Genomic DNA, 24,266 nt, shown 5'->3' on the forward strand with positions numbered 1-24,266 from the left:
ATTCAACCACCAGAATGTCCCCCCACTCTGGGTGTTACCGGGAAACTCGTGTGGGACCTTATGTACCCACTGCTGGATAAGGGTTACCACTTGTACGTGGATAACTTTTATACCAGTATCCCCTTGTTCCAGTCCCTTGCCGCCAGATCCACGTCCGCTTGTGGGACCGTGCGGAAAAATCAACGCGGCCTCCCTGCCCACCCCCTCCAGGTACCCATCCCCAGGGGTGAGACCCGTGCCCTTACCACTGGAAACCTGTTGCTGGTCAGGTATAAGGACAAGAGGGATGTCCTTATGCTGTCCACAATTCATGGTAACGGCATCACCCCTGTCCCTGTGCGAGGTACCGCGGCAACGGTCCTCAAGCCCGATTGTATCGTCGCCTACAATCGGTATATGGGAGGAGTTGATCTCTCGGATCAAGTCCTCAAGCCATATAACGCCATGCGCAAAACCCGGGCATGGTACAAAAAAGTTGCGGTCTACTTGGTGCAGGTTGCCATGTACAACTCTTTTGTACTATCCCGAAGCGCTGGCAGCACAGGGACATTCCTCCAGTTCTATGAGGCAGTCCTCAAGGCCCTGATCTTTTCGGACCGGGAAAGAGCAGGCCGGAGTACCTCGGGAACTGTAGGCGCCCGGATCGTCCCTGGCCAACACTTTCCAGGTGTGGTCCCCCATACTGGAAAGAAGGGACGAACCCAAAAAAAGTGCAGAGTGTGTCGCAGGAGGGGGATACGGAAGGACACGACTACTCAGTGCGACACATGCCCCGATCATCCGGGCCTCTGCATTGACGGTTGCTTCAGGGAGTATCACACTTCCATGGAGTACTAAATTTATATCCCAATTTAGGACTGACATGGGATAAAAAAAAAAAAATGGTTCTCAGACTTGAGACACCCAAAAAAACTAAAATAATTTATTAAAAGTAGACATAGGTATTGCCGCGTCTGTAATAATCTCCTCTATAAAAATGCCCCATGACCTAACCCCCCAGATTAAGGCTGCTTTCACACTAGCGTTCGGTATTCCGTTCGTGAGCTCCGTTTGAAGGAGCTCACGAGCGGACCCGAACGCAGCCGTCCAGCCCTGATGCAGTCTGAATGGAGGCGGATCCGCTCAGACTGCATCAGTCTGGCGGCGTTCAGCCTCCGCTCCGCTCGCCTCCGCACGGACAGGCGGACAGCTGAACGCTGCTTGCAGCGTTCGGGTGTCCGCCTGGCCGTGCGGAGGCGTGCGGATCCGTACGGATCCGTCCAGACTTTCAATGTAAGTCAATGGGGACGGATCCGTTTGAAGATGCCACAATGTGGCTCAATCTTCAAGCGGATCCGTCCCCCATTGACTTTACATTGAAAGTCTGGACGGATCCGTACTAGGCTATTTTCACACTTAGCTTTTTTTTGCTAAAATAATGCAGACGGATCCGTACTGAACGGAGCCTCCGTCTGCATTATTATGGGCGGATCCGTTCTGAACGGATCCGCCCGAACGCTAGTGTGAAAGTAGCCTAACACGGTCCAGAAAAAAAAAAAAGGTGCAAAAAAAGTTTTTTTTTGTCACCTTACATAATAAAAAGCAAGCGATCAAAAAGTCATATAGCCCCCAAATTAGTGCCAATACAACCGTCATCTCATCCCGCAAAAAATGAGCCCCCACATAAGATAATCAGATAAAAAAAAAAATTGAAAATGACTCTTAGACTTTAGAGATACAAATTTTTTTTTAGGGTATCAAAAAGGATAATATAGTCTAAAACCTAAATTATTGTAAAAAAAAAGTTGACTTATTAGGTATCGCCACGTCCGTAAGAATCTCCTCTATAAAAATACCCCATGACCCAACCCCCCAGATTAACACAGTAAAAAAAAAAAAAAAAAATAGGTGCAAAAAATTTTTTTTTGTCACCTTACATAACAAAAAGTTTCATAGCAAGCGATCAAAAAGTCATATAGCCCCCAAAATAGTGCCAATAAAACCGTCCGCTCATCCCGCAAAAAATGAGCCCCCACATAAGATAATTGGCTAAAAGAAAATTAAAAAAATTACACTTAGACTTTAGAGATACCCAAAAAAAAAAGTTGTATCAAAAAAGATAATATAGTCAAAAACCTAAATAATTGTAAAAAAAAGTAGACTTATTAGATATTGCCGCGTCCGTAAGAATCTCCTCTATAACAATATCCCATGACCTAACTACCCAGATTAACACGGTTAAAAAAAAAACAAAAAAAACGGTGCCAAAACCGCTATTTTTGGCACTTTTCCATTTCAGTCCGTTTTTTCCGGTAAGAAAACAAGGGTTAACAACCAAACAAAAGTTAAAATTTATTACCCTGATACTGCAGTTTACAGAAACGCCACATTTGTGGTCGTAAACTGCTGTATCCGTAAAAGGGAGGCTGCAAAAGGAAAGGACCGACATGGTTTCTGGAAGGCCGATTTTGATGGCCTTTTTTATTGACACCATATCCCTTTTGAAGCCCCCCTGATGCCCCCCTAGAGTAAAAACTCCCTAAAATTGACCCCATCTAAGAAACTACACCCCTCAAGGTATTCAAAAATGATTATACAAACTTTATTAACCCTTTAGGTGTTCCTCAACAGTTAATGGCAAATGGAGATGAAATATCAGAATTTCAATTTTTGGTAACCTTACCTCACAAAAATGTAATATAGAGCAACCAAAAATTATATTTACCCTAAAAATACTCCCCCAAAAAATGCCACCTTATCCCGTAGTTTCCAAAATGGGGTCACTTTTAGGGAGTTTCGACTCCAGGGGTGCATCAGGGGGGTTGAAACAGGACACGGTGTAAATAAACCGGTCCATAAAAATCAGCCCTCCAAAAACCAAACGGCGCACCTTTCACTCTACGCCCCGCTGTGTGGCCGTACAGTAGTGTACGGCCACATATTGGGTATTTCTGTAAACGGCAGAGTCAGGGTAATAAAGATACAGTCTTGTTTGGCTGTTAACCCTTGCTTTGTTAGTAGAAAACATGGGTTAAAATGGAAAATAAGGCAAAAAAATGAAATTTTCCAATTTCATCCCCATTTGCCAATAACTCTTGCGCAACACCTAAAGGGTTAACGACGAATGTAAAATCAGTTTTGAATACCTTGAGGGGTGTAGTTTCTTAGATGGGGTCACTTTTAGGGAGTTTCTACTATAGGGGTGCATCAGGGGTCTTCAAATGGGACATGGTGTAAATAAACCAGTCCATAAAAATCAGCCCTCCAAAAACCAAACGGCGCACCTTTCACTCTATGCCCCGCTGTGTGGCCGTACAGTAGTTTACGGCCACATATTGGGTGTTTCTGTAAACGGCAGAGTCAGGGTAATAAAGATACAGTCTTGTTTGGCTGTTAACCCTTGATTTGTTAGTGGAAAAAATGGGTTAAAATGGAAAATTAGACAAAAAAATGAAATTTGCAAATTTCATCCCCATTTGCCAATAACTCTTGCGCAACACCTAAAGGGTTAACGACGAATGTAAAATCAGTTTTGAATACCTTGAGGGGTGTAGTTTCTTAGATGGGGTCACTTTTAGGGAGTTTCTACTCTAGGGGTGCATCAGGGGTCTTCAAATGGGACATGGTGTAAATAAACCAGTCCATAAAAATCAGCCCTCCAAAAACCAAACGGCGCACCTTTCACTCTACGCCCCGCTGTGTGGCCGTACAGTAGTGTACGGCCACATATTGGGTATTTCTGTAAACGGCAGAGTCAGGGTAATAAAGATACAGTCTTGTTTGGCTGTTAACCCTTGCTTTGTTAGTAGAAAACATGGGTTAAAATGGAAAATAAGGCAAAAAAATGAAATTTTCCAATTTCATCCCCATTTGCCAATAACTCTTGCGCAACACCTAAAGGGTTAACGACGAATGTAAAATCAGTTTTGAATACCTTGAGGGGTGTAGTTTCTTAGATGGGGTCACTTTTAGGGAGTTTCTACTCTAGGGGTGCATCAGGGGTCTTCAAATGGGACATGGTGTAAATAAACCAGTCCATAAAAATCAGCCCTCCAAAAACCAAACGGCGCACCTTTCACTCTACGCCCCGCTGTGTGGCCGTACAGTAGTTTACGGCCACATATTGGGTGTTTCTGTAAACGGCAGAGTCAGGGTAATAAAGATACAGTCTTGTTTGGCTGTTAACCCTTGCTTTGTTAGTGGAAAAAATGGGTTAAAATAAAAAATTTGACAAAAAAAAGAAATTCTCAAATTTCATCCCCATTTGCCAATAACTCTTGTGCAACACCTAAAGGGTTAACAACGTATGTAAAATCAGTTTTGAATACCTTGAGGGGTGTAGTTTCTTAGATGGGGTCATTTTTGGGTGGTTTCTATTATGTAAGCCTCGCAAAGTGACTTCAGACCTGAACTGGTCCCTAAAAATGTCGTTTTTGTAAATTGCTGAAAAATTTCAAGATTTGCTTCTAAACTTCTAAGCCTTATAACATCCCCAAAAAATAAAATATCATTCCCAAAACAATTCAAACATAAAGTAGACATATGGGGAATGTAAAGTCATCACAATTTTTGGGGGTATTACTATGTATTACAGAAGTAGAGAAACTGAAACTTTGAAATTTGCTAATTTTTCCAAAAATTTGTTAAATTAGGTATTTTTTGGTGCAAAAAAAAATATTTTTTTGACTTCATTTCACCAGTGTCATGAAGTACAATATGTGACGAAAAAACAATCTCAGAACGGCCTGGATAAGTCAAAGCGTTTTAAAGTTATGAGCACTTAAAGTGACACTGGTCAGATTTGCAAAAAATGGCCTGGTCCTAAGGTGTAAAAAGGCTGTGTCCCTAAGGGGTTAAAGGGCTTCTGTCAGCCCACTAAACCCTTTTTTTTTTTTTCCCCGTTAATATTAATCCCTACACTGCAAGCTCCCTGTACATATGCTAAATATTAATTTTCGTTCAGTAGATATTGTTAAAAATCAAGTTTTATCATATGTAAATTACCTTGCTACCAGCAAGTAGGGCGGCTACTTGCTGGTAGCAGCCGCATCCTCCTCTCATCATGACGCCCTCTCCGCCGTTTGATTGACAGGGCCAGGGAACGGGTTCGTTCTCTGCTGGCCCTGTTCGAATTCAAAATATCGCGCCTGCGCCGTACCTTTCTTTAATCGGTGCAGGCGCACTGAGAGGCGGCCTCTCTCCCGGCCGCTCCATCCTCAATGCGCCTGCGCCGATGACGTCACATCTACACCCGGCGCAGGCGCATTGAGGATGCAGCGGCCGGGAGAGAGGCCGCCTCTCAGTGCTATAGAAAAATCAGTAACATCGCTCACAAAGACACCTACCCGTTGCCACGCATAGAAGAGTCCTTGAACAGCTTGGAATATTTGGCCCACTTCTTTACCCTAGACTTATGGCAACTTGTGGATACTGGCAAATACCTATCACTGCGGTAGATAGAGAAAAGGCAGCCTTTTACCAGCCCTATGGGCCTGTTTGAGATCAATTACATACTCTTTATACTCTGTAATGCACCTTTGACTTTTCTAAGGCACATGGAACGATGCCCGGGCCACAAGATGCCCTCGGGCTACTTGAGAAACCTTGATGTGGTGCCCGGGCTTAGACATGTTCTACACCGTAGGACATGTTGACTAATCTCTCAATTTTAAAATCAGTTTGAGGGTTTAGTGAGACTGCAGAGTGCACCTGTATTTCTTATTGTTTTGTTATATTGATTATGACATACGCACTTGTTACCTTGTGTGAGATGTCTATTGTGGTACTTGTGGTTCGCCGCGGGCATCCTCCACCGTATGCATTTTGCTGGGGATCGCCATTAGCAACGGGCCACAAGTGCAGGATTTGCTCCCCTGTATATATGCACGACTGCATGTGGGTTTGAGCACCTCCTGCTAATGCCACCCTGTCTTTTTGTTTGTATAAGCCTGTGTAGGTGTCCAAGGCCAAGACTACTAAACCTTTGTAGAACATATCCACCTTGAAGAACATTCTATAGTTCTAGATGAAAATTGCCTGGTAACTGTCTCTAGCTAAACTGAAGGTATGCTCCATGTGATCAAGGAGAACCTTCAGCAAATATCTCCTGGACTTTGAGAGATCCAGTCTTACCACCACACCATCCCTGGTGCACATCCTCCGATCAAGGAAAGACATCAGCCTATACCTCCTGCCATGTACCAGCCAAAGTCATCCAAGAAAGCCACAGTCCATAGGCTGCACCTTTAGTTCTTGTCAGTAAGAATGATGGATCCATTCAGTTCTGCTATAGAAAAATCAGTAACATCGCTCACAAAGACACCTACCCGTTGCCACGCATAGAAGAGTCCTTGAACAGCTTGGAATATTTGGCCCACTTCTTTACCCTAGACTTATGGCAACTTGTGGATACTGGCAAATACCAATCACTGCGGTAGATAGAGAAAAGGCAGCCTTTTACCAGCCCTATGGGCCTGTTTGAGATCAATTACATACTCTTTATACTCTGTAATGCACCTTTGACTTTTCTAAGGCACATGGAACGATGCCCGGGCCACAAGAACTTTGAGGCAGTTCTACTGTACTGGAACGATGTAATTGTATACTCCAAGTCCTACGAAGACCACGTGCAACATCTGGCTGAGGTTTTTCAAGTCTGTATCAAAGATGGTCTAAAAGTCAAGCCCTTCAAGTGCCACTTGCTGAATAGTGATGAGCAGCATAGGCAATATTCCTTTTTGCGTTATTTCGTGAATTTTTTTCGCATAATATTTGCAGTAAATTAGCGAATTCTAGAATTCGTGATCTCCAGTGATTATTTTCGTAATTGCGCAAATCAGCACTAATGATGTGCAACTTCACATTTTATCAGGTCTGAATAGATATTACTGTTTGGTGCATTAAGTTTTGTTGGTACATCACAGCACTGTCTGTAGCATGTACAGCAGAGAAACAGTAATTCCTATCACACTACCTAACACCCTGCACTGGAACCAGCTACTTTATATCACTAGCTAACCTACAATGACTATCTCCCACTAACTATCTGTATTATATATATGAGCTAACTATCTTATGTAATTGGATAAGGAATAGGATCCAAATAAAAGCACAGAGCACAGCAATGTCACTGCTCTCTCTCTCAGAACTGCAAAAAACAGCAGAAAATGGCTGCTGGGGAGTTTCTTATATAGTAAGGGGTAGGTAACTTTCCTATTAGGGATGTTGCTAAGCTCTGACAAATATATTGCAGCCTTCTCATTGGCCCACAAGCAAGAAGGGAGGTTACTGATGAAAAAAAAATCTAGAATATTCGCGATTATGAATATATAGCACTATATTCTACAGCTTCACAAATTCTTGAAGTGCTGATATTCAAGATAAAAATATACGATTAGAATATTCGCAATCAACACTATTGCTGAAGCTCCAAGAACTTGTCAACCCCACTACCTTTAAAGAGTTGACGAGTTCCCTTGGATTTGCAGATTGCCAAGCCACTCCAAGAACTCCTGAAGGGGCATCCAAGCAGTTCCTGAAAAACCTGAATACACATTGAAAGGAATGGAGATCGTAACAGTCTAGATCAAGTTAGTGTGGAAGGCAAGCTTTGAAATAATCATTGAGCATCATTGCTTCAGTCAAGTTATTTTGCTTTCAGAGATATGTTGGTGGGGAAGCAAAGGAAGTTCTTGAAGGTAACTTGTGTAGAAGAGACGAAGAACCCTACAAGCAAGCTTGGGAAAAATTGAATGCAAGATATGGTCATCCTTTCTTACTACAAAGAGCCTTTAGAGAGAAACTGAATAACTGGCCTAAAATAGGTCCTAAAGAACACTTCAGACTCCAAAAGTATGTTGACTTCCTGCAAGCATGCATCAATGCCATCCCACGTGTTCAAGGACTGGAAGTACTAAACGACTATCTAGAAAACCACAGGATGCTAACTAAGCTACCTAAAGAAGTGGCTTCTAGATGGAATCGCTATGTGACTAAACAGTAAGATCTAGGTGTTCTTCAATTATATAAATGTTAAAAAGTATAACTCTGAAGGTGTCGGACCTTTAAAGAGTAATGAGGGGGAAGTCGCAGAGAGCGACGAAGAGAAAGCAAAGCTGTTAAATATTTTTTTGTCCAATGTATTCACTAAGGAAAATGTAGAATGTAAAAATAAATTCCCCATTAAAAGTGTCCTGTCTGACCCAGGAAGACGTACATCAGCGACTTAAAAAGATTAAAATAGGACTGGATTGCATACACCCCCGTATCCTAAGGAAATTAAGTAATGTCATAGCCAGACTTATTTCTGATATTTGCGGATTCTATACTGACAGGGAATGTCCCACAGGATTGGCGCATGCCAAATGTGGTGCCAATATTCAAAAAGGGTCCAAAAACAGAGCCTGGAAACTATAGGCCGGTAAGTTTAACATCTGTTGTGGGTAAACTGTTTGAAGGTTTTCTGAGAGATGCTATCTTAGAGCATCTCAACGGAAATAAGCAAATAATGCCATATCAGCATGGCTTTGTGAGGGATCGGTCATGTAAAACTAATTTAATTAGTTTCTATGAGGAGGTAAGTTCTAGACTTGACAGCGGCGAATCAATGGATGTCGTATATCGGGACTTCTCCAAAACATTTGACACTGTACCACATAAAAGGTTAGTATATAAAATGAGAATACTCGGACTGGGAGAAAACGTATGTATGTGGGTAAGTAACTGGCTCATTTATAGAAAACAGAGGGTGGTTATTAACGGTACACACTCAGATTGGGTCACTGTCACTAGTGGGGTACCTCAGGGGTCAGTATTGGGCCCTATTCTCTTCAATATATTTATTAATGATTTTGTAGAAGGCTTGCATAGTAAAGTATCAATTTTCGCAGATTACACTAAACTGTGTAAAGTAATTAACACTGAAGAGGACAGTATACTACTACAGAGTGATCTGGATAGATTGGAGGCTTGGGCAGATAAGTGGCAGATGAGGTTTAACACTGACAAATGTAAAGTTATGCACATGGGAAGGAATAATGCAAGTCACCCGTACATACTAAATGGTAAAACGCTCGGTAACACTGACATGGAAAAGGATCTAGGAATTTTAATAAACAGCAAACTAAGCTGCAAAAACCTGTGTCATGCAGCTGCTGCCAAGGCCAATAAGATAATGGGTTGCATCAGAAGGGGCATAGATGCCCGTGATAAGAACATAGTCCTACCACTTTACAAATCACTAGTCAGACCACACATGGAGTACTGTGTACAGTTCTGGGCTCCTGTAAACAAGGCAGACATAGCAGAGCTGAAGAGGGTCCAGAGGTGGGCAACTAAAGTAATAACTGGAATGGGGCAACTACAGTACCCTGAAAGATTATCAAAATTAGGGTTATTCACTTTAGGAAAAAGACTACTGAGGGGAGAGCTAATTAATATGTATAAATATATCAAGGGTCAGTACAGAGATCTTTCCCATCATCTATTTATCCCCAGGACTGTGACTGTGACGAGGGGACATCCTCTGCGTCTGGAGCAAAGAAGGTTTGTACACAAACATAGAAAAGGATTCTTAATGGAAAGAGCAGTGAGACTATGGAACTCTCTGCCTGAGGAGGTGGTGATGGTGAGTACAATAAAGGAATTTAGGAGGGGCCTGGATGTATTTCTGGAGCGTAATAATATTATAGGCTATAGCTACTAGAGAGGGGTCGTTGATCCAGGGAGTTAGTCTGATTGCCTGATTGGAGTCAGGAAGGATTTTTTTATTCCCCTAAAGTGGGGAAAATTGGCTTCTACCTCACAGTTTTTTTTTGTTTTTTTGCCTTCCTCTGGATTAACTTGCAGGATAACAGGCCAAACTGAATGGACAAATGTATTTTTCCGGCCTTATGTACTGTGTTACTGTGTGTAACTTCCCAAGTTTTAAAGAGTTCTCTGAGTTCGTCAATGAGGAAGCATGGATAGCATGTAATCCAGTAACATCATCTTACGTCCTAAAATCCTTAGAAGAAAGGCCTGCAAGAGAGATAAGATGTGCCAGAGCAACTAGCTTTGCAACCAACACAACAGCTAAAGGTTCAGATACCTACGAGAGCAAGTTTAAAGTCACTACTGGGATCAGTAGAGAGACAGAACCGACAAATCTTCGGACTACCTTCAAATGTATGTTCTGTGGAGAGAACCACTCCATACACAAGTGCCAACAATTGAAGGAGAAGTCCCCAGAATAAAAGAAAAAAATTGTACTGGATAACCAACTGTGTTTCGGATGTCTAAGAAAAATCCATGTTACTATGGAGTGTAAGAAAAAGTCCACATGTAGCATTTGCAAAGGACACCATCCTACACCACTACATGTAGAACGTCCAAAGAAAAATAAACCCTCAATACTTAAAGATACTGAGAAAGGAAAGAAAGTATCGGTATTCTCTTGCAGAGTGAGGGAAGGAGAAAGCAACGGCACATCAATGGTTGTAACAGTGTGCATTTCAAATCCTAAAAAGAGGAACAAGAAGGTATACGCCTTTTGCGCTACTGGATGCCCAGAGTGATGCCACCTTCATTCATCAAGAAATCTGCAAGAAATTACAAGTGGCTTCACAACCAGTGAAGCTCAAACTCACCACAATGATGGGGAGTGACACATTAGTAAAAACAGTCAAAGGGTCAAAGGACTGAGAGTTAGAGGACTTCATTCAAACTGCACATTAGATCTACCTCCAGCTTATACAAAAGAAGAGATATACTGCTAGATCGAGATTGCATACCTACCTGTGAAACAGTCAATGAATGGAAGCACCCATCTGTCATATCTCATAAAATGTCCCCGCTGAAGGAGTTTGGTGTTGAACTGTTGATAAGCTATGATTGTCCAGAAGCCTTGGTACCATGAAAGGTAATCACAGGAGGAAAGGGAGATTGTCTTATAAGTCTAGAATCCACAGAATCTGCAATCAAACTAGTGAAAGAAAGCTAAGAGTTATGCGCAAGAGGAAACCTCTGCCTTCACAAATTTTTCTCAAACAACAGAGAGGTACTGGAATCCATCAGTGACTCTGAACATGTAGCAACAGTGAAGAATGTAAATCTCAATTATGATCATCTTCCAGTTCAGAACGTACTTGGATTGGGATGGAATGTATAGAATGACAAGTTCTTCTTTGAAGTATCTATTGAAGAGAAAGTTGCAACTAGACATCCATTCTTTCTGCAGTGGCTTCTATATTTGATCCATTGGGATTCTTGGCCCCAGTAATCCTTAGAGCAAACTAAATACTACAAGAATTACGCAGACAGAAGTTGGGATGGGACAAGTCCATACCTGAAAATTTGAGACCAAGGTGGAAGAGTTGCATAAGACACTTGCAAAACTTAAGAGACGTTCGGATACCCAGATGTTGTGTACCTCATGATTTTGGAAAGTACAAGAAAATAGAACTTTAGCACTTTTCGGATGCAAATAGTTATGGTTATGGTCAGTGCTCCTACATCAGAGTGATAGGAGAAGAAAAGATACACTGTGCCCTGGTTATGGGGAAGACCAGAGTTGCACCTACCAATATTCAGACAATACCAAGACTTGAACTGACAGCAGCTGTTGTTTCAGCATCAGTAAGCAAGTTTCTGAGAGAAGAATTGGAGTTGAAAATAGACGAAGAATATTTTTGGACAGACTCACAAGTTGTCTTAGGATACATAAACAACGAAGCTCAAAGTTTACATATCTTTGTCGCCAACAGAGTTGAGAATTTTCGGGAAATAAATTCAGAACATTGGCATCACATTGACACAAAGCATAACCCAGCAGATCATGCTTCAAGAGTCCTGAATGTAACAGAATTGAAAAATTCTAATTGGTTCACAGGCCCAAAGTTCCTTTGGGAAAAGGAAATCACGCCCAGTAAAGGTTACACAGACTTGTCCACAACAAATCCTTGCACCAGGGAAGAAGCTTTACCCAAAGCTGTTTGAGAGAAGGTGGTTACTGGATAGTGAAAGGAAGCAAAGTTATAGCAAAGTAAATGTGTAGTCTGCAGAAAGGCACGTAGACCTACCGAAGACCAAAGAATAGCAGATTTACCGGCAGATCGCTTAAACCCATCACCCCCATTTCTTTATAGCGGAATGGATTGTTTTGGCCTATTCATCACCAAACAGAACCGCAAGGAGTAAAAAAGATAGACTAATGTTTACATGTCTAAGCTCCAGAGCAATTCACCTGGAAATGTTAGAAGATATGTCACTGACGCATTCATCAAGGCCTTGAGATGTTTCATAGCCATTAGAGGTACTGTCAGAGAGCTTATATCTGACCAGGGATCTAATTTTGTTGGAGCGAAGAATGAATGGAAGAAAGCTCTAAAAGAGATTGATAAAGAAAAGGTAACTATTTGTTAGAGAAACAGTGTGATTTTCATATGAATGCTCTACATGCAAGCCATATAGGAGGAGTTTGGGAAAGACAAATCAGAACTGTAAGAAATGTTTTACGTTCAGTGTTGAAAAAGAACGCCAGAAGAATAGATGATGCTTCACTTAGGGCCCTCCCTATTCTATAAAGTAATGTCTATTGTTAACAGTCGTCCACTTACAGTTGATAACATCAATGATCCAACAAGTTTGGACCCTTTAACTCCTAACCATCTACTTCACCTTAAGTCTGATTACACACAGCCACCACCTGACAAGTTCACAAAAGAGGATGTAAATGCTAAAAGGAGATACTGGCTTAGTGGTAGTTGTTTTGGTGATCAGGATGTCTAAATCCAGTTTTTTCTCACTTCACAGCAGGGTCAGCAGAAGCTGGTTGTAGCATGTCACTCTGCAGTCTCTGATTACAAGACTTCACTTGAGTCCTACTTCAATTCTGGGGAGTGGGTGCTCCAGGAGCTGTTTACTCACTCCCAGGTAGGAGAGGGTCCTCACGCATCCCCTCTCTGCTCAGACACTCTAGACTGCTTAAGGCCTCTTGCACACGACCGTATGCCCTCTTGCACACGATCATATGAGTGCGGGACAATAGCCCCGCGAGCAGCCGATGTGCATAGCATCATTGTAATCTATGATGCCGTGTACTCCCGTGCGCATGATCAATGCCGCTCTGGGACATATGGTTCACTCAGACGCCGTCTGTCTCGGAGGGCATAAGGTCGTGTGCAAGAGGCCTTAAGCAGTCTAGAGTGTCTGAGCAGAGAAGGGATGCGTGAGGACCCTCTCCTACCTGCAGCACCCACTTCCCAGAATTTCACACGAGCCTGACGGATTGGCTCCGGATGCGTTCAGGGTGCGTTCAGTGAAACTCGCACCATTTTGCAAGTTCAGTCAGTTTTGTCTGCGATTGCGTTCAGTTGTTCAGTTTTTTCTGCATAGGTGCAATGCGTTTTGATGCGTTTTTCACCCACGTGATAAAAAACTGAAGGTTTACAAACAACATCTCTTAGCAACCATCAGTGAAAAATGCATTGCATGCGTTTTTCACTGAAGCCCCGTTCACTTTTATGGGGCCAGGGCTGCGTGAAAAATGCAGAATAACAGAAATGCTGTGTTTTTCACGCAACGTAGAACTGATGTGTGGAAAAAAAAAAAAAACACTCATGTACACAGGCCCATTAAAATGAATGGGTCAGGATTCAGTGCGGGTGCTATGCGTTCACGTCACGCATTGCACCCGTGTGGAAAACTCGCTTGTGTGAAAGGAGCTTAAGACTGTCTCTCCCTAGCTCAGCCCCACCCTTGACAGGAAGTTGGATGAGCCCACTCCAACCAAAGGGGGGGAAGAATGGAATGGTAAGTTCCTTTCCTGTTACCGAACATTGCCAGCAATACTCCATCTGCTGGTGAACCAAGTGCTTTACATATCATTACATTCACATTGCATAAGAAATATATAAAATGCAGTAACCAAAATATGAAATAATAATACCCTCAACTCTGGGGTATTACATTTCAAATATCACACGGCAAGTTCAATGAAAATGCAGATGCTCTGTTCAGACTGTTGACAGAGGAAGACCCAGCCCAACCAGGTGACAGCTGGAAAGAGGTTGAAATGCTATCTTTCTACGTCATATTCGCCCAGCAAAGTAACAATATGTCAAGAACAAAGTCCAGAAACCTGCCAGCTCTCCACAACAACCCAGTCCTGAACCACCCCTACAAAAATAACTCCACATCAAGCTCCAGTCTGAAAATCATGTATTAGGAGAGCTGAAAATCCGCTATAGCAATACAGATCCTGAACTGGCCCACCTATGATGAGAGAGGAGACATCTTTTTGTGCAATGAGGCCTGCTGCTCTGATGTAATTTGGTTACCATCACCAGTTATTATCTACATCAAATTGTAGTGCCTCAACGGGATGTTCTTGGAAATGTATCATGACCAATCCGGACATGTTGGCATTCAGAAGACTGAAGCTACCATCCAGTGGCAGTTTTACTGGATTGGAATGTGAACAGACATTTAAACCTGGTGCAGCGAATTCCTGCCCTGTGCCTTCTGCAGATTAGGAAAACTGGACCAGAAAACCCTTTGAAACTGTGGCCATCAACCATGTCAAGCTGGAACCCAGTCAGTCAGGGTGCACCTACTCTATGACCATTATAAACCACTTCACAAAATTAATAGCTGCCATACCTGTAAGAGATCTGATCACCTAGGCCAAAGCAGCAGACTTGTAGAAGAGTTTCCTGCTACCGTTTAGTTGTCCAGAAAAGATTCTCACTGATCAAGGGTCCGCATTTGACTGCCAACTTTTTAAAGAGTTGTTTTCTCTGTACACCTTCCAAAAGTGATGAACCACTGCCTACCATCCACAAGACAATGGACTATGTAAGATGAACCAAACTCTTGTCCAGATGCTGAAAGCTGTACCACCTAACGAACTGAAGCTAGTGTACCTATGCATCAATACAACTCACTGATCCACCCGATACACTCCATACTAGCTGATGTTTGACTGCTACGGAAAACTACCTGCTAATCTAGCCCTGGATGTGTCCATACCAGATGCTGTGAATCGTTTGTGCAGACTGTATGGGTGAAAGAGCATCAGACATCTTGCAGATTCTAAAGATGTTGTTGAAACCTTTATGGAAGAAGTTTGCCAAAACAACAAGACCATGACAAGTTGGCCAGAGCAGAACTCTGCAAAACTTTTGACCAAGTGTGGCTCAAGGACAATCACTGCACTTTTAAATTAGATAGTAGGTGGGAAAGAAAACTGTATATTATAATCACCATCTCACATCCTGACTTTGCCCCTACAAGATCACTCAGGAAGATAGAGGCACCCAGATGGCACATTATACTCAATGGAAACTGTGTTTAAAAGAAGTTGAACAATAAGAGCTCTTGGAAGTGGACAAGTTATCAGAGCTATCAAAGTCATCAGTTCCTGTGCCTGCAGCTAAATAAGTACCTGTTCACGATCCTTTATAGTGGTTCCTGGGACCCCAGATCCATTACATCACTTCCTACCGGAGCCAGTAAGATCCTCCATCGATCCAAAGGAATAGAAACAACCAGAATCTGCCTGTATCGCAGTGCGACACCATAGACTATCATTATAAAAATTGTCGCGTGACATTGCGCGAAAAACATGTCGTCGCGAACACAGCTTCCTTGCTGTCTTACATTTAAACCATTTTCTATGCCTAAACCAGGCGTAGATAACGGTAAATGAAAAGGGCCTACGGACCTTTCTGCCCACATCCCCTTTTTTAGACCTCGCGTGAGCAGGAAAAAGTTGCAGATTACAGCGCAAAGGATCTTTTCATCACAATCTGCACCAAAAATACACCTTATATAGGCATACAGTATTTCTTTTTGTAGTAGCTGAGGACTTAATTTCTCATAGGATCGTGCACCAGAGGCACCCTACCAATGAGGCAAGGTAAGGCGTTTGCCTCAGGCAGTGCCATCTGGAGACATTTGGCGGTGGCCGGGCCTTGGGAAATGAGCACTTCCAATCCTCAAGCTGGCAATACAATTGAATGTGGTGAAGAATGGGAGCAATGTCTCCCTGTCCCGCTGTTATCTTTCACAGTCTTCAGGACTAGTACCTATAGCCTATCAGAGGGCGGCACAATGAAATCATCATTGTACCGCCTGATCCAGGCAGCATACTGCTCGGGACAGAGGCCGGAAGAGCACCAGATTGCGGACAGCTGCATGAAGATAAGTATTTGAGTTTATTATTTTTATTTGGCACCATGCTGTTGGGCAACTATGAGGGGCATTATTATAACTGAGTGGGAGCACTAAAGCACTAAGGGGCAAAGTCTCTACTGGGGGCACTAAATAGGGCATTTTGTACTGGCACATATAAGGGAGCATATTTTTGCACTGACACACATTATGGGGGTACTACTGGGACACTAGCTCTACTGGGGATATTTTTTGTGCTTCTGCACATTATAAGGGGGTATTTTTTGGCACACAATATAAGGGGTATTTTTTGTACTCGCACATATTATAAGGGGGCATCGTTTTTACTGTGCAAATTATAGAGTATTATTTGTACTGGCACAAATTAGGGGGCATTTTTTTTTCTACTGGTGCACATTATAAATGGAGTTATTACTTCTTGGGGCACAATGGGGGCATTATTACTATTGGGAGCACTGTTAACACTAAGTGCACTCTAGCAGAGAATTATTACTATTGGTAAATCTTTTGGGAGCTCTATCAGTGTGGGGCACCCTTGCACAGTATTAGCTTTGAACAATAAATTTGTGGTGGACACTATGCTTACAACTCTATTAGTGTCAGGTAGACTATTTGCTGGGTGCAGCTATTTTAGGGCACTGCATGCCAATAATTATTGAAGGGGCACTATCTATGTGGTACTAGTATTTTCAGGGGGATTATCTATTTCTGCAGTATAGTATTGGGGAGCACAGTGGGCCCAGTATTGGGGGTGGCAGGAAATACGCAACTATTTGGAAAATCTTACTCTGTGTGGTTGCACCAAATTTATGGTGCAGTTTTCATCTAGTCAGTGCAACTGCATTGTGTCGTATGACTTAGTCTTAAAAATACACCAGGCAAACGCCGGGTGTAGGATATGACTATTTGCAACATTTCCAAGTGTCGTAGATAATATACATAATATACAGTATATAATATTATAATGTTTGACTCCACCATCCGTCAGCCCTTATCATCCCAGCTTCTGCACTGAACCCCATTAACACACACCCCTAACATCAAGGGCACCACAGCCACCATCAGGCAGGAGCCCCAAGGAAAAGAAGGGTTGTGCCCTTCCATTCACTGCACAGCCCCAGGGAGCATTGGCGTGAGAACAGCCACCATGAACCACCACCACTCCTATCAATGCCTCACCTACCACTCTCCTCCTCCCAGTTCTCCCCCTACAGGTTGCTTCACCCATAGCTGTCGACTGACATGGTTCCCCTTCAGGATTCTACATCCAGTATCTAATTCAGTAGTACAGCAAAAGCGGCTCTCCATTCTGGTGCATAAAGTAAGATTCGTAAGAATGGAACCCCATCCTATCATGTCCATATGCTCTTATAGGACATGTACAGGTGTTGATGTTTTGAGGAGAAGGTGATATGTCATCTTTATATGGACATCTTAGACAGGGTTGTCCTGCTAAGGACTCCCCTATGAAAGCCAGAATGGAAAACACTCTGTAGAAGCGGCTCCCATTCTGGCAAACTCAAGCCATCCTTGTATGCATGTAAATGGACACCATGTAATACTACCTTTCCCCTGTCCTTTCCACTGTAATTGAAATGTCTGGTCGGCTGCACCTTCACCCATGGTTTTACCATGGTTGCATTTTGAAAGGGTTTTTTACATGGTGATTGCATTTTAAAAGTCTTGCATGAGACTAACCTTTAGTAAAAGGAGATGCTGCAGTTTCTTCTTCCTGGGGTATGGATAATTGCAGGATCAGTCTTGTTGAGAAAAATATTTTGAAAATGTATGTAGTGCCCTGGAGATGTATGAAGTCTGGACATTTGTGGACATTTGCCCTTGTTTCCCCTATGCAAAGTTATAAATGTCTTACTTTATTTCACTTGAAAGGGTTAACATGCACTGTTTAATACTGTGTAACTGCATTTTATATGTATGTTATATATATCCTGTTCAGTTGCACTGTATTTTCAAGGCTCTGTGGAAAGGGTTCATGAATACTAAGAGACTCTTGGGACTTTGAATGAAAAGCTGGTAATTTTCCACAGCTATCATAGGCTTTAAAGAAGAACATGTTCTGGAGGGAAAAAGCCAGACATTGTTTACCACCAGGCAGACTGACCTTGTGACTGTCTGGTTTACCTCTGTTATGTCTGGAAAAACTGCTGTGTCATTGCCATTGAGTACCATTGAAGCTCTAATGTAAGTCTATGAGAGACAGAAAGTGTTACAATGTATCTGTTTGTGCTGAGCTTCTCCACTCCACCCCTCCCACTAGAAGGTTCCAGTCTAGCTAGAATTATATATAAGGAGAGCAGTCCCCTAGTGTTCTGCAGTTGGGGAACAGTTCTTGGAAGAGGAGACTCTTTCAGACTTCTGAGTGACCAGAAGAAGATGCTGAGACGGGGATACGCTGCCACAGACCATGGATCAACAGCCTTTGACCAGGGTACCAGCCTCCTGAAGAGAGAGAGAGAGAGAGAGAGAGAGGGAGGGACAGCTAGCTCAGGCCTTTCCTCAGCATCAAACCCTTCTGCCAGGGAGGAGACTGAGAAGCCAGCCCTATGCCTTGTCTGTATTATTTTGCACCTGAATTCCTCCAGTAAAAAAAAGCACACTGGTTAACTGCAGACCCTGATTCTTTGGACATATTTCACATTGGGGTGCACCATGCCTTACCATCCCTTCCAGAGAGCAGCAACACGTGGTGACTAGTGATGGACGAACATCGGCTGGGACGATTTGCGATGGAATGTTTGCGAACGCGCGTTCGCGTCAGGCCCCATTCACTTTAATGGCAGGCGAACCTGAGAAACCTTCAGGTCATATTTGCAGCCAGCATACACTTACTTCAAGTACACAAATTGTCCAACAACATGGACAGTGATATACCAAAGGGGGATCATTGGCAAAAATTCCCACAAAAAATTTAATAATCAGGGGTCATTTTTATGCGTTTTCAAGGGAAACTTCAAAAAATGTGCCCTGCTGGAGCCTAGAACATTTTTATTTCCTATCGGTTTGATGTATACAAATGTGCAGCACTCCACTTTTTTGTATCATGCAGAGACTATTAAAAAAATGCAAACATTAAAGTACATTTTTTTTTCTACCATGGAACTGTATGGTGAACGGACGCCACTGTACAACGTCAGTCTGAGGCATCTGTTAACGCATACATTTTTGGTATACATTAAATGGATGGCAAAAATAGGATGTGAACCCAGCCCTAGTGTCAGAATAACCACCAGTACACAGCGGAGCGGAGAGGGGAGGCCGCCATGTACTGACAGAGCACTACCTGGTCTTGGTGGTCAGGGATGAGGACTGTGTTTCCCAAGGATCATTTTCTACTGGGAAATACAGGGCACAGTATAATTCTAAGACTAGAATCTATATAATATAAAGATATTAGCCCTACCCCCTAATATAATAATATATAATAATATAATAACATTTGCAATAATTGGCATTCACCTGACAGCAAAAAACTTTGGATTCTGGGGCTGGAGGTGCATTAGGCAGGCACAGGATAAATTTGTAACTGTCGGCCAGTATAGGATCCCCCAATGACATCACACAATGCACACTCTCGAAAGAAGGCGTAAGGTACCATGTCACTTATGGCACCCTGGCTGCAACTGACCAGTTTGGTGATCTCATCAAATGGCCGCAGAAGTCTGCATGTGTTGCACATGAGCAGCCACTGGTGCGGTGAAAAGAAACCAAGCTCCCCAGAACCTGTCCTGCCGCAGAGTTCTTACAGGTAGTCGTTAACGGCACGTTTCTGCTGGAGCAGCCTATCAAGCATATACAAGGTGGAGTTCCAGCGCATCAGGCAGTCACAAATCAGATGTCTGACAGGCAAGTTGTGTCGCTGCTGAACGTCAGCAAGGCAAGCCATGGCCATGTAAGATCTTCTAAAATGGGCAGAGATTTTCCTGGCCTGTAGCAAGACTTCCTGGATTTGGCAACGAATCGCTGTACGACTAAGTTCAGGATGTGTGCCATGCACGGCATGTGTGTCATTTTGCCCTGTTTAAGCATGCTCAGCAGAATGGCACCGTTGTCGCACACCACTTTACCAATTGTCAAATTGAGCGGGGTTAGCCACTAATCGGCCTGTGACCGCAGAGCTGAAAGCAGTACAGGACTGTTGTGGCTCTTGGCTTCCAGGCACAACAGCCGCAGCATAGCATGGCAACATCTCACCTGGCACTTCGAATAGGTTCTGGGATGCTTGGGGGTTGCAGCGGAAGAGGAGCGGGAGCAGTGGAAAATGAGGAGTCAGCCAAGGAGGAGATGGAGTAGGAGGAGGATAAGAAGAGGCAGGCCTGCATGCAATCCGTGGCGGTAACACCAAATCCACAGGGGTGCCACGGGCTACATGCTTGATGGCCGTCAGAAGGCTCACCCAGTGGGCAGTCAAAGTTATGCACCTTCCCTGCCCATGTTTGCTAGACCACGAGTCTGTGGTCAGAAGTATCTTGGCACCGACACTGTGTGCCAGAGATATTCCATAGCGGTGTGCCAATGGTCTCAAATTTTCTAAAGGCCTCCGAGTCCACCAATTTATATGGCAGTAGTTGGCGGGCTAGCAGTTCCGACAAGCCAATGGTCAGCTGTTGGGAAAGAGGGTTATCTGGCGTCATCATTTTTTTATGCTCGAACATTTGGGCCACGGAAGCCTGCCTTGTGCCAGAAGAACGTGACGACGGCACTGTGGAAGGTGGAGTGGAGGACAAATGGGAGGAGAGAGGAGAAGAGGCAGGACGTGGAGTGCCGGGAGTGTTGCTTTGTGGGTTCTGATGCACTGGGCTCGGTGATGGGACGCCAGGTGCCTTCTTAAGGTGGTCATCCCTAGGTGAGTGTTGAGCTTACCGCGACTTATGCGTTGACAGTACAGGCTGCAGATGGCAACACTATGTTAAAAAAAAGCCCACACCGTGGAGTTATGTGCCGGCATCCTGGGAGCGCCAGATGTGAACATGCATGGTGGATGGCTCGCTCCAGATAAAGTTGCAGTCTGCTTTTTGCCTCCTGTGCACTGCCAGTTCTGCCTGCTTCTCCTCCCTATCTGCTGCTCCATCTCTCCCTCTGAACTCCCCCTCCTCTTCCTCTCTTGTGGGCACCCACGTGAAGTCCATCAACTCGTCATCATTGTCATCACCACTGACATTAGATATCTCAGAGTAGGCAGCAACAGTGGGGACCACCCTCCTTGGGCTGATCTGGGTACTGTCGTCAGACTGCTAGGTGGCGGCCGTTGCTACCTCCTCTTCCTCATCCGATGCCAAGAATAGCTGCGCATCGGTAAGGTCTGGGCATGGATGGGAAAATAATTCCTCTGACTCGAGTGGAGGGGCTATGGTGGTGGTGGTGGTGGTGTCTTTGGAGGTGCACACAGCAGAGAGTGAGGAGGGTGCAGATACAGAGGATGAGGAGGGTGCAGAAGCGGAACGCTGAGTGAGCCACTCAACCAACTCTGTTGCATCTCTTGACATAATCGCAAGCACCTTCTCCAACTTCCCACTTAGGCTCCGGCCTGGTGCACCTGCCTGACCCCTACTGCCCCTTCCTCTGCCTGTCATTTTCAAAACGATCCTGTGCCAAAGTCCCCAGAGAAGAGCAGTATTTGTGGAAGCTGATATATGGCAGGCATCAATCAGTTGTTAGTTGAAGCTGGTATATCACCCTCAAGCAGTAACTTTGTGGACGCAGGTATATGGAAAACCTCTATCACTATTTTGTGGAAGCTAAATCAAGCGAAAGAGGAGCCGCACTGCGGTAAATTAGTACAAGCGGAGTGCCAGCGGCTGTGAAGGCGATCCCCCTTCAAGACGTATAGTAGGAAGAATTCCACGGCGCATCTAAGGTGTACAATAAAACAACTTTTATTCACCAGACAACGACGTTTCGATCCACCTCTTGGGATCTCTCTCAAGCAGTGACAAACATACTAGTGCTGAGTGCATATTTATACAACTTCACATCATTATTCAATCAAGTTCTGATTCATATCAATCAACAGAATATTAAAGTAACAGCGTCAAAATACATAAAAAAACAAGTGTATATATTGTGAATCCATTTTAAAAATAACACATAGTGCTTATGCTATTCATATACATATCCCAAAAGAAAATTTATCCATAAAATGTGATGTATCAATCTATGGTCATAATCATTAACAACTACACACATCTGACCATGACCTCATAATTATTTATGTGCAGGTGTACCTGTTAAAAACAATCCAATTCAGGAAGGTCCTAGAGTGAACGTGGAGGGAGATCCGCATGGAGTTTGGCGTACCTGTGTTTAAACTGCGCATGTCGCAGGACCTTAAGAAACTGTTGACTCATGTGATCAGAGTTCCGATCACATGATTTTCACGAGTGGTTGTGTGGCCTTGTGCCTGGCATCACATATGATCTTGGACCTGGCGGCTTTTACAGGTTGCTTTGCTCTCTTCCGGTTAACCTACTGACCCCATGCTGGTATCGCGAACACGACAGTCGACGACACAGGGACTATCTTTATATTGTCTCAGTACGTTGAATGGTTCTTTTTATTAAATTGGAGCCAGCATACAGTAGCCCTGATATGGCACTATATATTTGATTTATTTAGTTTACTCTAGATACTCAAGATGTATTTTGATTAATACATCTGAATCATCCTCCATCTCCCAGGTAGGCGCCATAACCTAGGTGCACTCTGCATTGCTATCTGGGCTTATGTGATGCGGCACACAGCCAGGTGGATTGGACTTGTGCGCTGGAGTGAGCTCGCCCTTGTATATGTGCGCCAGGTTCCCATGGGGTAGCTTGCGTTCCATTTAGCCCGTGGAATGCAGGCTATACTTGATTTGCCATTGCGATGACGTACACTGACGCTTTGCTTTCCACTCTGGAACACAGGACGTCTGAGCGTAAAGTGGTGGAGAGGAATAGCACAGGCATAGCAATCACGTGATCGGAACTCTGATCACATGAGTCAACAGTTTCTTAAGGTCCTGCGACATGCGCAGTTTAAACACAGGTACGCCAAACTCCATGCGGATCTCCCTCCACGTTCACTCTAGGACCTTCCTGAATTGGATTGTTTTTAACAGGTACACCTGCACATATATAATTATGAGGTCATGGTCAGATGTGTGTAGTTGTTAATGATTATGACCATAGATTGATACATCACATTTTATGGATATATTTTGTTTTGGGATATGTATATGAATAGCATAAGCACTATGTGTTTTTTTTTTTTATGGATTCACAATATATGCACTTGTTTTTTTTAATGTATTTTGACGCTGTTACTTTAATATTCTGTTGATTGATATGAATCAGAACTTGATTGAATAATGATGTGAAGTTGTATAAATATGCACTCAGCACTAGTATGTTTGTCACTGCTTGAGAAAGATCCCAAGAGGTGGATCGAAACGTCGCTGTCTGGTGAATAAAAGTTGTTCTTTTTTTACGCCTTGGATGTGCCGTGGAATTCTTCCTACTATTTTGTGGAAGCTGATATATGGCAGTCCTCAATCAGTTGTTAGTTGAAGCTGGTATATCACCATCAAGCAGTAATTTTGTGGATGCAGGTATATGGAAAAACTCAATCACTTTTTTGTGGAAGCTGATAGATCGCAGTCCTCAATCAATATTTTCTGGAAGCATACATATGCACTATAATATAGTTTCTATGTTAGAAAATATATTATAAGTATATCACACCATCTGTGTATCACACCTATCAATAGCACAACGTTACCAGTCCTTAAAATGACTTTTGTGGCCCTATTAGCTAGCATTTGGTGTCCCTAAGTTCCTAACAGCCTGTCCCTGCTCCAAAATGCAACCTCTCCCTACACTGGCAAAACACATAATGTAAAATGGCTGCCAGATCGGATTGGGGGGGGTGTCCATGTGCTGAAACATCTCAATTGGATGTTCTGTCCCACCTTATAGATGTGTCATGGGTCAAAGTTCGGCACAATGCAAAAGAATATGGCGTGCATGGATATCGCCATATGTTTGCATGTTTGGTGGATCACGAAGACGTAAAGTTTGCCGCGAACCGAATGCCAGGCAAACCGCATGGCCATCACTAGT

At 43.4% G+C, this 24,266-nt stretch overlaps 1 protein-coding gene across 10 annotated transcripts in view; it reads right to left on the bottom strand.

The window, feature by feature from the left end:
* BCAS1 (brain enriched myelin associated protein 1) overlaps positions 1-24,266 on the bottom strand; it is a 144,841-nt gene that overhangs the window by 66,971 nt on the left and 53,604 nt on the right. The gene's annotated exons all lie outside the window — the stretch shown is intronic.

Source organism: Bufo gargarizans, chromosome 6 (assembly GCF_014858855.1).
Source record: "Bufo gargarizans isolate SCDJY-AF-19 chromosome 6, ASM1485885v1, whole genome shotgun sequence".
Lineage (NCBI taxonomy): Eukaryota > Metazoa > Chordata > Amphibia > Anura > Bufonidae > Bufo > Bufo gargarizans.